The sequence below is a fragment of the Taurulus bubalis genome (assembly GCF_910589615.1).
Source record: "Taurulus bubalis genome assembly, chromosome: 5".
Classification (NCBI taxonomy): domain Eukaryota; kingdom Metazoa; phylum Chordata; class Actinopteri; order Perciformes; family Cottidae; genus Taurulus; species Taurulus bubalis.
This window is the reverse complement of record NC_136593.1, coordinates 13633359-13646428: the sequence shown is the minus strand read 5'-3', so window position 1 is coordinate 13646428 and position 13070 is coordinate 13633359.

The window sequence follows — 13070 nt, the reverse complement described above, 5'->3', positions numbered from 1 at the left end:
TATGGCACTACAGTAATATCTTACTCTTACATTCTTCAACAATGTACCCCCAATTGAAATATGTTTTTTGACCAGTGCAAAACATATATATTTGTAAGTAACATTTCAAAAATACATTTGACTTACCCCTGCAGTACCCCAGTTGAAAACACTGCTCCAAATCAATAATGTACTTTTACCGCTTGGTAGAAATAACAAGACAGCTAACAGTGATTGTGAAAAATAAATTTAACTTGCATACATTAACCCAATGTGTAACATAGTTGACTCCAAAATGGTTGGAGTTCCAGTTTTAGTTGTGATGTACATACAAACTCTCTGCCAGTGCAGGATTTCTCCACTTCAGTAAGTTCTCATCTTGTTCAGCAACATCTTGATGTTTTTGGTTGGGGCTCTTTGTGTAACACCATGGTATCATCTCTTGGGTCAACCTTTTGACTCAACATCCTGGCAATAACACAGTCACAACACAATCAGTTGCATGGATGGACAAGCAACGTTACAGCACAAATAATAATAAAGAACATTCTTAAGTCATACAGGTGTGATACATGGCACAGGACAAAGGAACCATCATGCGTTACCTGGCCACAGTTTCCAAAGACTTAACCACATTTTCCCCTGTAGCAGCGCTGCACTCAATGAATTCAAAGTTGTATTCCTGTGGAAGTAAAACTGCTGTCTTTAGTGTGACTGTTTGATCAGAATTATTTAGTTACATTCTGAGCAAAGAGTGTGCAAGCAAATAATATCACAGACCCATACCTTTGCAAGATATTCCGCCTCCTGAGTTGTAACCTGCCGCTCTGCTCGATCACTCTTATTGCCAACAAGTAAAATGGTCACACTTTCTGCAGCCCCTTCCTGCAAAATTGTTTGGATATCAATTTAAACATCTCTCGACAGACCAATCTGACTGTAGTCTGGTTTACACGTTTCAGGCAATAAAGTCCCATTTGCTATTGACCCTAATTAAGCTGTAATTTAGTTTGCTCTCAAATACAGTGAAGTGAAGACTGAAAATGGTATCCACCGCACATATCAATATTGCAATACAAAGTATGATTGATGAATATTCAAAAAAAAGGTATAACATATTGCTTGTAGTTACTGTAAATGTGTGCTACTGTTTTAAATACAGCATTACAGCATACATGTGTTGTTATTTTGACTATATTCAGACTAAGTTCTTGAAGATTTTGAATTGAATATAACATAAAAGAGCATAACTATTTAAATAAAGGTTGGGTGTCAAATTGAAATACCTCCAAGTGTCTCTGGCTGTAGCAACAAATGACACATTTCCAATTTTGTTCATGTATGACTGCTTTGTATGGCATACAATTCTGGTGTGTTTGAGAACTTTTGATTGTGGAAAAACATGTTTCTATTTTCTATATCCTGAAAAAGTATTGCATTGGCATCGATTTTGAAAATAATATTGCAACTTTACAGTTTGTCTGGCCATGAATAATACCTGTAGTTTGTAACAAAAAACTACAAAACAAAACAAAACCAGTGACAACATACCTGAATACAGCTGGCCCAGTAGCTGACTGCAGAAAAACTCTGTGAGGAAGTGACGTCATACATCAAGAGAAATGCGTCGGCTTTGTGGAAAATCTGTCTTGTGAGGCTGTGAAACCTTTGAAGGATAAGAAAGAATGTAATCTGATTACAGACTGCCGACTGATTTTACTTTTTTTTTTATCATGAAAGGCGAGTGAGAAACACGGCGCATAAACAGCCCAAACGTGTTTAGTTGTGTGCCTCTATCAGCCTAATGATGATAGTGGCTAGTTCAGTTTACAAAGAAGCTTCTTTTTTTACGAGAAGCATTCTGGACATTTTTCCTGGAGACACAGTTGCACAATTGCCTCAACAATGCAATACACCTAGCATGTTGAGTGAATCTCACTCTCTATACATTCGCGTTATTATATAAGCCCACAGAGTTATTGTAAAACTTGTCTTTTTGTGTGATATCCTTTTATTTGTATTTCCAGACTAATATCTGCTAAGGAAAAAATTAAATGAATAGGATTAGTTTACATGAGAAATGATGATTTGATGTGTACATCTCGGTGCTGACATTAAGGAGGTTCTCTGTGAACTCTACAGGGACATTAGTGAACTTCTGCATTCCCCAACAGTCTTTTCACTGTAACCATCTGTTGATTCCAGCATACACTACATTGCTGAGGTGTGGCAAAACCAGCGACTAGAAACTGGCCTGAGGGAAACTTTTCAAGTGTTTGGAGCACATTGTCACCACATGTTCTGGAAGGCTCATATGTACAGTATCTGTGATTGTGCTCAGCTCACTGCTGAGTACTCAGGATGCTGACAAACCTGTACTGGGCCACCAGAGAGGCAAAGTGCTTCTATACAAATGTAAAACTATGACAACATCATGAAGTGCTTCGTTACGCTAGCCATGAGACACATGAAACCAGCTAATTCATAATTTCCTCTTTAAAGGCAGCTAGATCAACTTTAATCTACATCAACAGGGACATATTGAGGTACCCCGAAACACCAACACAGTTAATATTAATGCTGGGTGTAGTTTGAAACGTTCTTTGCAAAGATGTCTCATTTATTACGAAAAATGTATTCTCTGCTTTCACCAATAGCTCATGTTTGATTACAACAGCAACATGTGGCCAATTAATGCACTGTAAAACATAATTCTCACCTTTCTTGACCAGCTGTATCCCACAACTGCAGCACCACAGGTTTTCCTTCCACTACCACGGTCCACATGCAGGAATCAAGTCCTACAAAAGGCTTTTATGTAACATTATTCTGTATGTTTACATACATTTGTGGGAATATGATGATCAGGATCTTACCAATAGAGGCGGGTATATCTAAAGAAAACTTCCCACTTTGAGCTCTTTTCATGAAGGAGGTTTTGCCCACACTGCTGTCTCCAACCATCATCACATTTAATCTCATATCTGCTCGACTTGCTGCAAACAAGAGCATTTTCTGGTCACACATTATATTTATATTTCTCCATTTAAACTTCCCTCTCTCATTATCTCTAACTGCCATGTGTGAGTATGAATGTTCTGTTTACTTAGAGACAGTTTCTGTTGATGCTCAGTATAATGGTGTTGAACTGGAGTCACCGATTCAGGTGTCTTCTCACTGTTGAACAGACAACCAAACATAGTTCAAACTAAACACAGCATGTACAGTGGCACACAAAAAAATAGTCACATTCAGGCAAGTTTGTAGTCGTTAGACTTCTGTATCCTCGACCAAACCATACGTTTATATTTGGAGTTGAGATAACAACAAAAACTACATAACATGAAAAATATTTGAGTGTCTTCATTTTCAATTTAAATGAATAATCATATTAAATAAATATTAGAATTGTTATAATATTATAATTCATACAAAAAACATAAAGCAAACAGATTTCAAATAAAAAAACACAGTGTACATTTATCTCACCCTCCCCATTTGTCTGTCCGTTAAAAGTTTAACTGATGTAGGGAATCGTGAATATTTGAAAACACTTGTTTTCATTTTTGTAATCATTTTTAAAGCTGGTTATGTTGAGCATCAGAATAACTCTGAGGCAGCCACCTCATATCACTTTCATCTCTCTTATCTCCTTACTGAGACCAGCAGTGACCTCACTCTATGTTAGGAGGCTTAATTTCAAAACTAAAACTGATTAAATGAATTATGCTGTTATAGAAGCGCAGGAATGAACGCAGCACACACAACTTCTCTCTTTGGCTGCACACCTCTGTGGCCGTTTATTCGTGCTCACACAAACATTTCGCCCCGTGACAGACAGTCACCTTTAACCCCTCGACGCCAACCTGTTTCTATGGTTACGATACCTGCTCTTAAAGGGACAGTCACCCGTATCGTAAGCCATCCCACTAGTCCTGTGAATTATGTCCTCCAAGCTGAGTCCACTACACTGTAATACTTTTACTGACATTTGGCCCATGTTGATATGAATAAAGCATCATCTCTAATAGTAACCCAACAGTTAGCTAGCTGGACATGGCTTGTTGTTCCTCAGTGTCAGACTTACCTCACAGGCCTCGGGTGCTCTCCTTCCTTTGAGGTGCTGAGGTTGGAGAGTGGCTTCTTGTGACTTTTATCAACCTGAACAGACAAAAACATCTCAAACACAAGGTGACAGCAGGGGAGATTTGCTTAGATTTTCAGATTTCACCTTCAATTCATGACATTTAGATTATCAGCATATTGTTTTTCCAAATGCTAAAGTGTTAAGTATGACATTTTATAGAAAGGAAAAGTAGCCAGGATTTTATTTTAATACATAAAAAGGGTATTTCTTATTAATAAGCATATGTGCATTACTAGTAAAACATTTAGTCTTTTCTCTGCCAGTAAAGTGAATTAAAAAAAAGCCTACACAAACACACACCACATCAAGATCAAGCAGCAAGATACATGTTTATGTTCTCCTTTTCAGCATGTGTAACTTTTCGTGTGGACACAAAACATGTTCCTCATTTTGGTTAATTGGGTCATTTTGTCGTTCTTGCAACACGCATTTGAACGGTGTGCAAGAATATTTATTTATTAAATAGAAAGCACAGCACAACATTTACTTACTGTGCAAATATATATATATATATATATATATATATATATATATATATATATATATATATATATATATATATATATATGATTATAATAAGGATCATTCAATTCAGCCCAAAGGCTTAGAATTACACATACAAAAAAGCTGTTCATCAGTTTCAGTACAATGTGAAACAATCATAATATAAGACTCCTACAAGAAATGAACGGATTGTAAAAGAAGAAGTACTCTTTGCTGCTTACCTTTACTATTTTGTCCAGGCCCAAACATTGTTCTTTCAGCGCTTCAGTCTTGATGGCACTTTCTTCTCCAAGACTTCTGACCTCTCTCTCATTTGGTGTATCTGTTATTCTGTCCCTTTCTGGAGTTTGGTTTTCATAGTTTTGGTGTCCATGTGACTTCCGGTGAGATCCCATTTTTCTTCTTCTTCCACCAGATGCTGATTCTGATATTAAATCATGTTTAGGAGAAGTGGATGGCATCGCAGGGAAATCACTGGGAGTCAATTGTTGCTCTGTTTCTAATAGTTGGCGTTGAGAAACAGGATTGTCTTCAAATGTCTGGTGGGCCAGCGGTTTGTGAGACTCACCACTGTGGCTGTACTCAGTTGTTTCAGAGTTACCATCTTTGTGTTTTCCATCAAGTTGTAGCTCATCTTTTATGATGCTTGAGAAACTTTCAGTCCTTACATCTCCAACATGAGTTGCTTCATCATTCACATCCTGCTTTTGATGCAAGTCTTCTTGTTTGGTTCCTGTTCGGAGATTCCTGCGGGTGGAGCCCATCTTTCTTCTCCTGCTGCTTGTATCTAAATATGAACTTGCATTCTTCATCTCTAGATTTTTTTTGTGAGCTCCTTCATTTGCGTTGTCCGGCTCTTGTTTATTCGCCCCAGCAGTTACATGTTCTTCTCCAGCTTCTCCTTTGACTACGGATTTCACTTTTTCCAAATCTGCCAAAACAAGAGCTTCTGTTGATTTCAAAGTTTGGTCCTGTATTATGTTTACACTCTCTGGGCTTTCCTCGTCATCGGTACTCTGTGTGGTCTCACATAAAGACACAAGCCCTGAGATACCAGTGTTTGTGTTTCTTCCAGCAAACGCAGAGGTGATATGCATCTCATCTATCTGTGATGGCTCCACACTAACGTCTATATGTCTCTTACTGTCACTCACATCAGCTACATGAACACACTTAACAGGATCAACAATGTCTTCACTGTGGGAGCCAGATTGCTCAGGAGAGAGAGCCTTTGAATAATCTATGTCTGACATCATGTTGCTCTGCAGGTCAGAGCTTTGTAGCTTTTGCCCCAGGACGTCCACAGTGTTGGTTTCATTGGTTTCCATTTGTTCTTTATACACAAGACTCAGTGACGGTTTTGCATTTTTATTCTGCGATACCTCCGCAGTTGCAATCATAGTTAACTCCTCCACTACTTCCATCTTGTCAAGATTTCTCATGTCAGCTTCTCTGTCATTTTTTTTAGTTTTAACTCTGTCTTCCTCTGGTTTCCGATTGAGTTGAGTACGTCGAGTAGAGCCCATCTTTCTCCTCTTCTGTTTGGATCTTCCTTGCAAATTTTCACTGTCATCTAAATTACTTTTTTCTTGTATCCCTTGATGGCTGATAATTCCACTTTCCTCAGACACATCTACAGCTGGCTCTGCTCTGAGGGTTTCATCCTTGAGGCCAATGTCAAATGTAGCGTCAGTTTTGTTGTGTGGAGCAGAAAACATCTCCTTTGAAACATTTGTTTCTTGGGCTTCGTTTTCTTTCTTTGCAGGATCTTCAAACTGTGCTCCATCTTCATCCTGTTCATAAACTTGAACATACATTGTACTCTCCGCTCCGGTTTTACAGTCTTTAATTATGACATTTCCAACAGTTTCTGATGTATCATTTGCCTGTTGCATAATAGTTTCTTTGTCAAAATTTGACGCTTCTTTGTTCTGGACCTGAAATGCTTCATCTGAAGTGTTTGACCTGGCGGTGACATCGTCCTGATATGAGCTACTCTGTATGTCTGAATCCTCTTTCCCTACTAAGACTTCTGAGGATTGAATTAAGTCCATTTGAACTGTGTCATATCCTGTAAACTGACCTAAATTTTCAGTCTCTTTTATGAGGTGATTTTCCTCCTCAGTGACTTCCTTATTGGATTTGACAGAGTCATCTTTGCTTGAGCTTGAAGTAATATCTGTTGTCACAATTGCGTTGTTGCCCATCACATTCTGTGATAAAATTGTGTCATCCGCTGACATCTTTTCTGTGTTTTCTTTGTCAGTTGATCTTTTTTTTCTCATTTCCCCAGCGGATTTGGAGTCTAGGTCAGTTCGCTCTTTTATTTCTTCCTGCCTCATTGTCTTCATTACTAATGACATTTCTGTTGCGTCTTTGTGAGTTTGCTCTGTAATATTCTGAGAATTGTCCAGAGGTTGGGAGTCCAAAGGAGCATTCATTTCTGATTGCAATTTTTGTAAATTAGATTCACTGTCCTTAATTGATATGTTATCCGTTTGATGCCTTTCTTGCATTTGTGTTGGCTTGATCACCTCTTCATGCACTTCATTTAAGGCTTCCTGAGAATGCCAAGTTCCTCTAACTAGAGATACGTTGACATGCTCTTTTTGTTCCTCATTTGTGGGCAACTTCTCTTCTGATGATGGAAAGTCTGCTTGCTCAACACCGCATTCAATTTCATTACGTCCCTTAGGACTGTTTTTTTCTGTGTTTATCTCCAGTGTGATAGAAGACTCGATATCTTCTGATTTCACGTGTGACTCAGTCACCAAATATTTGCCCTGCAAATTTCCATCTTGCCTGAACCAGTCTGTGTCCTCGTCTATTTCCTCGTTTTCTTTTTCTGTTACAGAACACACGTTGGGAACTTCTTCCTCTGGCATCTCCCTGAAATGTGATTGTTCGATCGTCTGTTGATCTACTGTTGAACTTGCCTGTAAACCCGAAATATTGAGATTGCCGATGGCAACAAGTGTGCCATCTTGTGCATTTTCTTTTACATGATGAGTAACATCTTCAGTCTGAGCAGTGTCAAATTTGTCAGTTTCTTCCAGCAAGGTTTCCATTGATTTTTCCTGCACTGCTGTCTCTATTAATAATGTCATTTCTGTTGTTTCAAGAGTTTCATTATTACTGATTTCTCCAACAACATCCTCTGTATGTTCATGGTCTGATTCAGCAACAGAGTCTTTGACATGCTGTCTTCCTTTATTCCTTCGGCTAGAACCCAGTTTTCTTCTGTTCCCTATGGAGTTGAAGCTGGTGTCGTTTGGCTGAGGTTGGGAGTCAAAAGGAACATTTATTTCTGTTTGCAGGGTTTGTAAAGAAGATGCACTCTCCTCCGTTTCAGAGAGGAGTCCTTTCTGTTTCTGCTGACCTGTTTGTTCAGCACTGGGTTTTGTATCCCCCTGTACTCTGCCTTCCATCTCAAATACCTGACTCAATGCAGTGTCAACTTTCTCTATGTTGCTGATTTGTGGTTCCTTGGTATCATAAACATGATAATCCTCATTTCTCCACTCTAAAGCCTCAACATTTTCATCCCTTATGTTGTCAGGATTTGAATTGTCTCGATTGGTGGGAGAATCATCAGTATTTTCCCCTGTCAACTGTGATTGGTATGTGTCACTCACTTCAGTTTCATCTCTCATGTTTCCAGAAATGTTTTCAGAATCTTCTGTAGCATTATGTGTCACACTTTCAGATGAGTAATCAAGTTTAGGCATGTCTTGATTTTCTTTGAGCTCAACATCCTGTTCATGCAGTTTATTTACAGCGTCCCATGTATGATGATCACCTCTGAATTCTTGACTCTGAAGAGCGTCAGATGTGTCTACTCCTTCCAGCATGGCTTCCACTGATTTATCAGACACTTCCACTTTAAAGTCATTCTCTCTGTCATCATGATCTTCATGAAGATTTTCACTTTTAGGAATTACTCTTTCCAGTACAGCCTCTGGATAGTGTTTTAGAGTGGGACTCTGGACCTCAGAAGAATAACCAGGCGTAATGGCTGAATACCAAGAGCTGTCATGTGTCGCAGGCATGATATCATTCTGACTCTCTTGACTTAATTCTTCATGACTTGTTCTCTCTATTTGCAATGACATTTGTACTGTTTCTAAGGCTTCATTACCTCTGGTACTTTCTACATCCTCTGTATGTTCATGGTCTGATTCAGCAACAGAGTCTTTGACATGCTGTCTTCCTTTTTTCCTACGGCTAGATCCCAGTTTTCTTCTGTTCCCTATGGAGTTGAAGCTGATGTCGTTTGGCTGAGGTTGGGAGTCAAAAGGAAGATTTATTTCTGATTTCAGGGTTTGTAAAGAAGATGCACTCTCCTCCGTTTCAGAGAGGAGTCCTTCCTGTTCCTGCTGACCTGCTTGTTCAGCACTGGGTTTTGTATCACCCTGTACTCTGCCTTCCATCTCAAATACCTGACTCAATGCAGTGTCAACTCTCTCTATGTCGCTGATTTGTGGTTCCTTGGTAACATAAACATCAAAATCCTTGTTTTTCTGCTCTGAGGCCTCAAAGTGGTTTTCTTCTGTCGGATGTTCATCCTGTATGTTGTCAGGATTTGAATTGTCTCGATTGGTGGAAGAATCATCAGTATTTTTCACTGCCAACTCTGATTGGTATGTGTCACTGACTTCAGTTTGGTTCATCAGGTTTCCAGAAATGATTTCAGAATTTTCTGTGGCATCATGAATCACATCTTCAGATGAGTAATCAAGTTGAGGCATTTCTTGATTTTCTGTTGGCTCAACATCCTGTTCATGCAGTTTGTTTACAGCAACCTCTGAATGATAATCACCTTTGGCTTTAGGTAAGTTGAATATCTTATTTTGTCCCTCATTTGCCTGCAACTCTTCTTTTGGTGATGAAAATATTTCTTGTTCAACACTGCATTCAGGTTCTGTATGCTCTCTTCTGCTGTGTTTTTCTGTGGTCATCTCAGGTGTGATAGAAGACTCTATATCCTGACTCACCAAATATTTGCCCTGTAAATTTCCATCCTGCCTGAACCAGTCTGTGTCCTCGTCTATTTCCTCGTTTTCTTTTTCTGTTACAGAACACACATTGGGAACTTCTTCCTCTGGCATCTCCCTGAAATGTGATTGTTCGATCGTCTGTTGATCTACTGTTGAACTTGACTGTAAAGCCGAACTATTGAGATTGCCGATGGCAACAAGTGTGCCATCTTGTGCATTTTCTTTTACATGATGAGTAACATCTTCAGTCTGAGCAGTGTCAAATTTGTCAGTTTCTTCCAGCAAGGTTTCCATTGATTTTTCCTGCACTGCTGTCTCTATTAATAATGTCATTTCTGTTGTTTCAAGAGTTTCATTATTACTGATTTCTCCAACAACATCCTCTGTATGTTCATGGTCTGATTCAGCAACAGAGTCTTTGACATGCTGTCTTCCTTTATTCCTTCGGCTAGAACCCAGTTTTCTTCTGTTCCCTATGGAGTTGAAGCTGGTGTCGTTTGGCTGAGGTTGGGAGTCAAAAGGAACATTTATTTCTGTTTGCAGGGTTTGTAAAGAAGATGCACTCTCCTCCGTTTCAGAGAGGAGTCCTTTCTGTTTCTGCTGACCTGTTTGTTCAGCACTGGGTTTTGTATCCCCCTGTACTCTGCCTTCCATCTCAAATACCTGACTCAATGCAGTGTCAACTTTCTCTATGTTGCTGATTTGTGGTTCCTTGGTATCATAAACATGATAATCCTCATTTCTCCACTCTAAAGCCTCAACATTTTCATCCCTTATGTTGTCAGGATTTGAATTGTCTCGATTGGTGGGAGAATCATCAGTATTTTCCCCTGTCAACTGTGATTGGTATGTGTCACTCACTTCAGTTTCATCTCTCATGTTTCCAGAAATGTTTTCAGAATCTTCTGTAGCATTATGTGTCACACTTTCAGATGAGTAATCAAGTTTAGGCATGTCTTGATTTTCTGTGAGCTCAACATCCTGTTCATGCAGTTTATTTACAGCGTCCCATGTATGATGATCACCTCTGAATTCTTGACTCTGAAGAGCGTCAGATGTGTCTACTCCTTCCAGCATGGCTTCCACTGATTTATCAGACACTTCCACTTTAAAGTCATTCTCTCTGTCATCATGATCTTCATGAAGATTTTCACTTTTAGGAATTACTCTTTCCAGTACAGCCTCTGGATAGTGTTTTAGAGTGGGACTCTGGACCTCAGAAGAATAACCAGGCGTAATGGCTGAATACCAAGAGCTGTCATGTGTCGCAGGCATGATATCATTCTGACTCTCTTGACTTAATTCTTCATGACTTGTTCTCTCTATTTGCAATGACATTTGTACTGTTTCTAAGGCTTCATTACCTCTGGTACTTTCTACATCCTCTGTATGTTCATGGTCTGATTCAGCAACAGAGTCTTTGACATGCTGTCTTCCTTTTTTCCTTCGGCTAGATCCCAGTTTTCTTCTGTTCTCTATGGAGTTGTAGCTGATGTCGTTTGGCTGAGGTTGGGAGTCAAAAGGAAGATTTATTTCTGATTTCAGGGTTTGTAAAGAAGATGCACTCTCCTCCGTTTCAGAGAGGAGTCCTTCCTGTTCCTGCTGACCTGCTTGTTCAGCACTGGGTTTTGTATCCCCCTGTACTCTGCCTTCCATCTCAAATACCTGACTCAATGCAGTGTCAACTCTCTCTATGTCGCTGATTTGTGGTTCCTTGGTAACATAAACATCAAAATCCTTGTTTTTCTGCTCTGAGGCCTCAAAGTGGTTTTCTTCTGTCGGATGTTCATCCTGTATGTTGTCAGGATTTGAATTGTCTCGATTGGTGGAAGAATCATCAGTATTTTTCACTGCCAACTCTGATTGGTATGTGTCACTGACTTCAGTTTGGTTCATCAGGTTTCCAGAAATGATTTCAGAATTTTCTGTGGCATCATGAATCACATCTTCAGATGAGTAATCAAGTTGAGGCATTTCTTGATTTTCTGTTGGCTCAACATCCTGTTCATGCAGTTTGTTTACAGCAACCTCTGAATGATAATCACCTTTGGCTTTAGGTAAGTTGAATATCTTATTTTGTCCCTCATTTGCCTGCAACTCTTCTTTTGGTGATGAAAATATTTCTTGTTCAACACTGCATTCAGGTTCTGTATGCTCTCTTCTGCTGTGTTTTTCTGTGGTCATCTCAGGTGTGATAGAAGACTCTATATCCTGACTCACCAAATATTTGCCCTGTAAATTTCCATCCTGCCTGAACCAGTCTGTGTCCTCGTCTATTTCCTCGTTTTCTTTTTCTGTTACAGAACACACATTGGGAACTTCTTCCTCTGGCATCTCCCTGAAATGTGATTGTTCGATCGTCTGTTGATCTACTGTTGAACTTGCCTGTAAACCCGAACTATTGAGATTGCCGATGGCAACAAGTGTGCCATCTTGTGCATTTTCTTTTACATGATGAGTAACATCTTCAGTCTGAGCAGTGTCAAATTTGTCAGTTTCTTCCAGCAAGGTTTCCATTGATTTTTCCAGCACTGCTGTCTCTATTAATAATGTCATTTCTGTTGTTTCAAGAGTTTCATAATCACTGACTTCTCCAACAACATCCTCTGTATGTTCATGGTCTGATTCAGCAACAGAGTCTTTGACATGCTGTCTTCCTTTATTCCTTCGGCTAGATCCCAGTTTTCTTCTGTTCCCTATGGAGTTGAAGCTGGTGTCGTTTGGCTGAGGTTGGGAGTCAAAAGGAACATTTATTTCTGATTGCAGGGTTTGTAAAGAAGATGCACTCTCCTCCGTTTCAGAGAGGAGTCCTTCCTGTTCCTGCTGACCTGTTTGCTCAGCACTGGGTTTTGTATCCCCCTGTACTCTGCCTTCCATCTCAAATACCTGACTCAATGCAGTGTCAACTTTCTCTATGTCGCTGATTTGTGGTTCCTTGGTATCATAAACATGATAATCCTCATTTCTCCACTCTAAAGCCTCAACATTTTCATCCTGTATGTTGTCAGGATTGGAATTGTCTTGATTGGTGGGAGATTCATCAGTATTTTTAACAATCAACTCAAATTGTTTTTTTTCATAAACTTCAGTTTGGTTTATCAAGTTTCCAGATATTTCAGAATTTTCTGTGGTATCATGAATTCTACTTTCAGATGAGTAAGCAATTTCATGCATATCCGTTATCTTAATCTCATTTTCATGCAATTTGTTTACAGCATCTTCTGAATGATGAGCACCTGTGACTTCATATAAATTGAAATGCTCATTTTGTTTGACTTTTGTAGGCAACTCCTCTTTTGGTGACACAATTGTTCCTTGCTGAACACTGCATTCCATTTCAGTATTTTCTGTGGTTCTCTCCGGTGTGGTAGAAAAGAACAGTTCTGTGTTGTCATCTCTTTCCTTGCCTTCATTTTCTGTTGCAGAACACACATTGGGAAGTT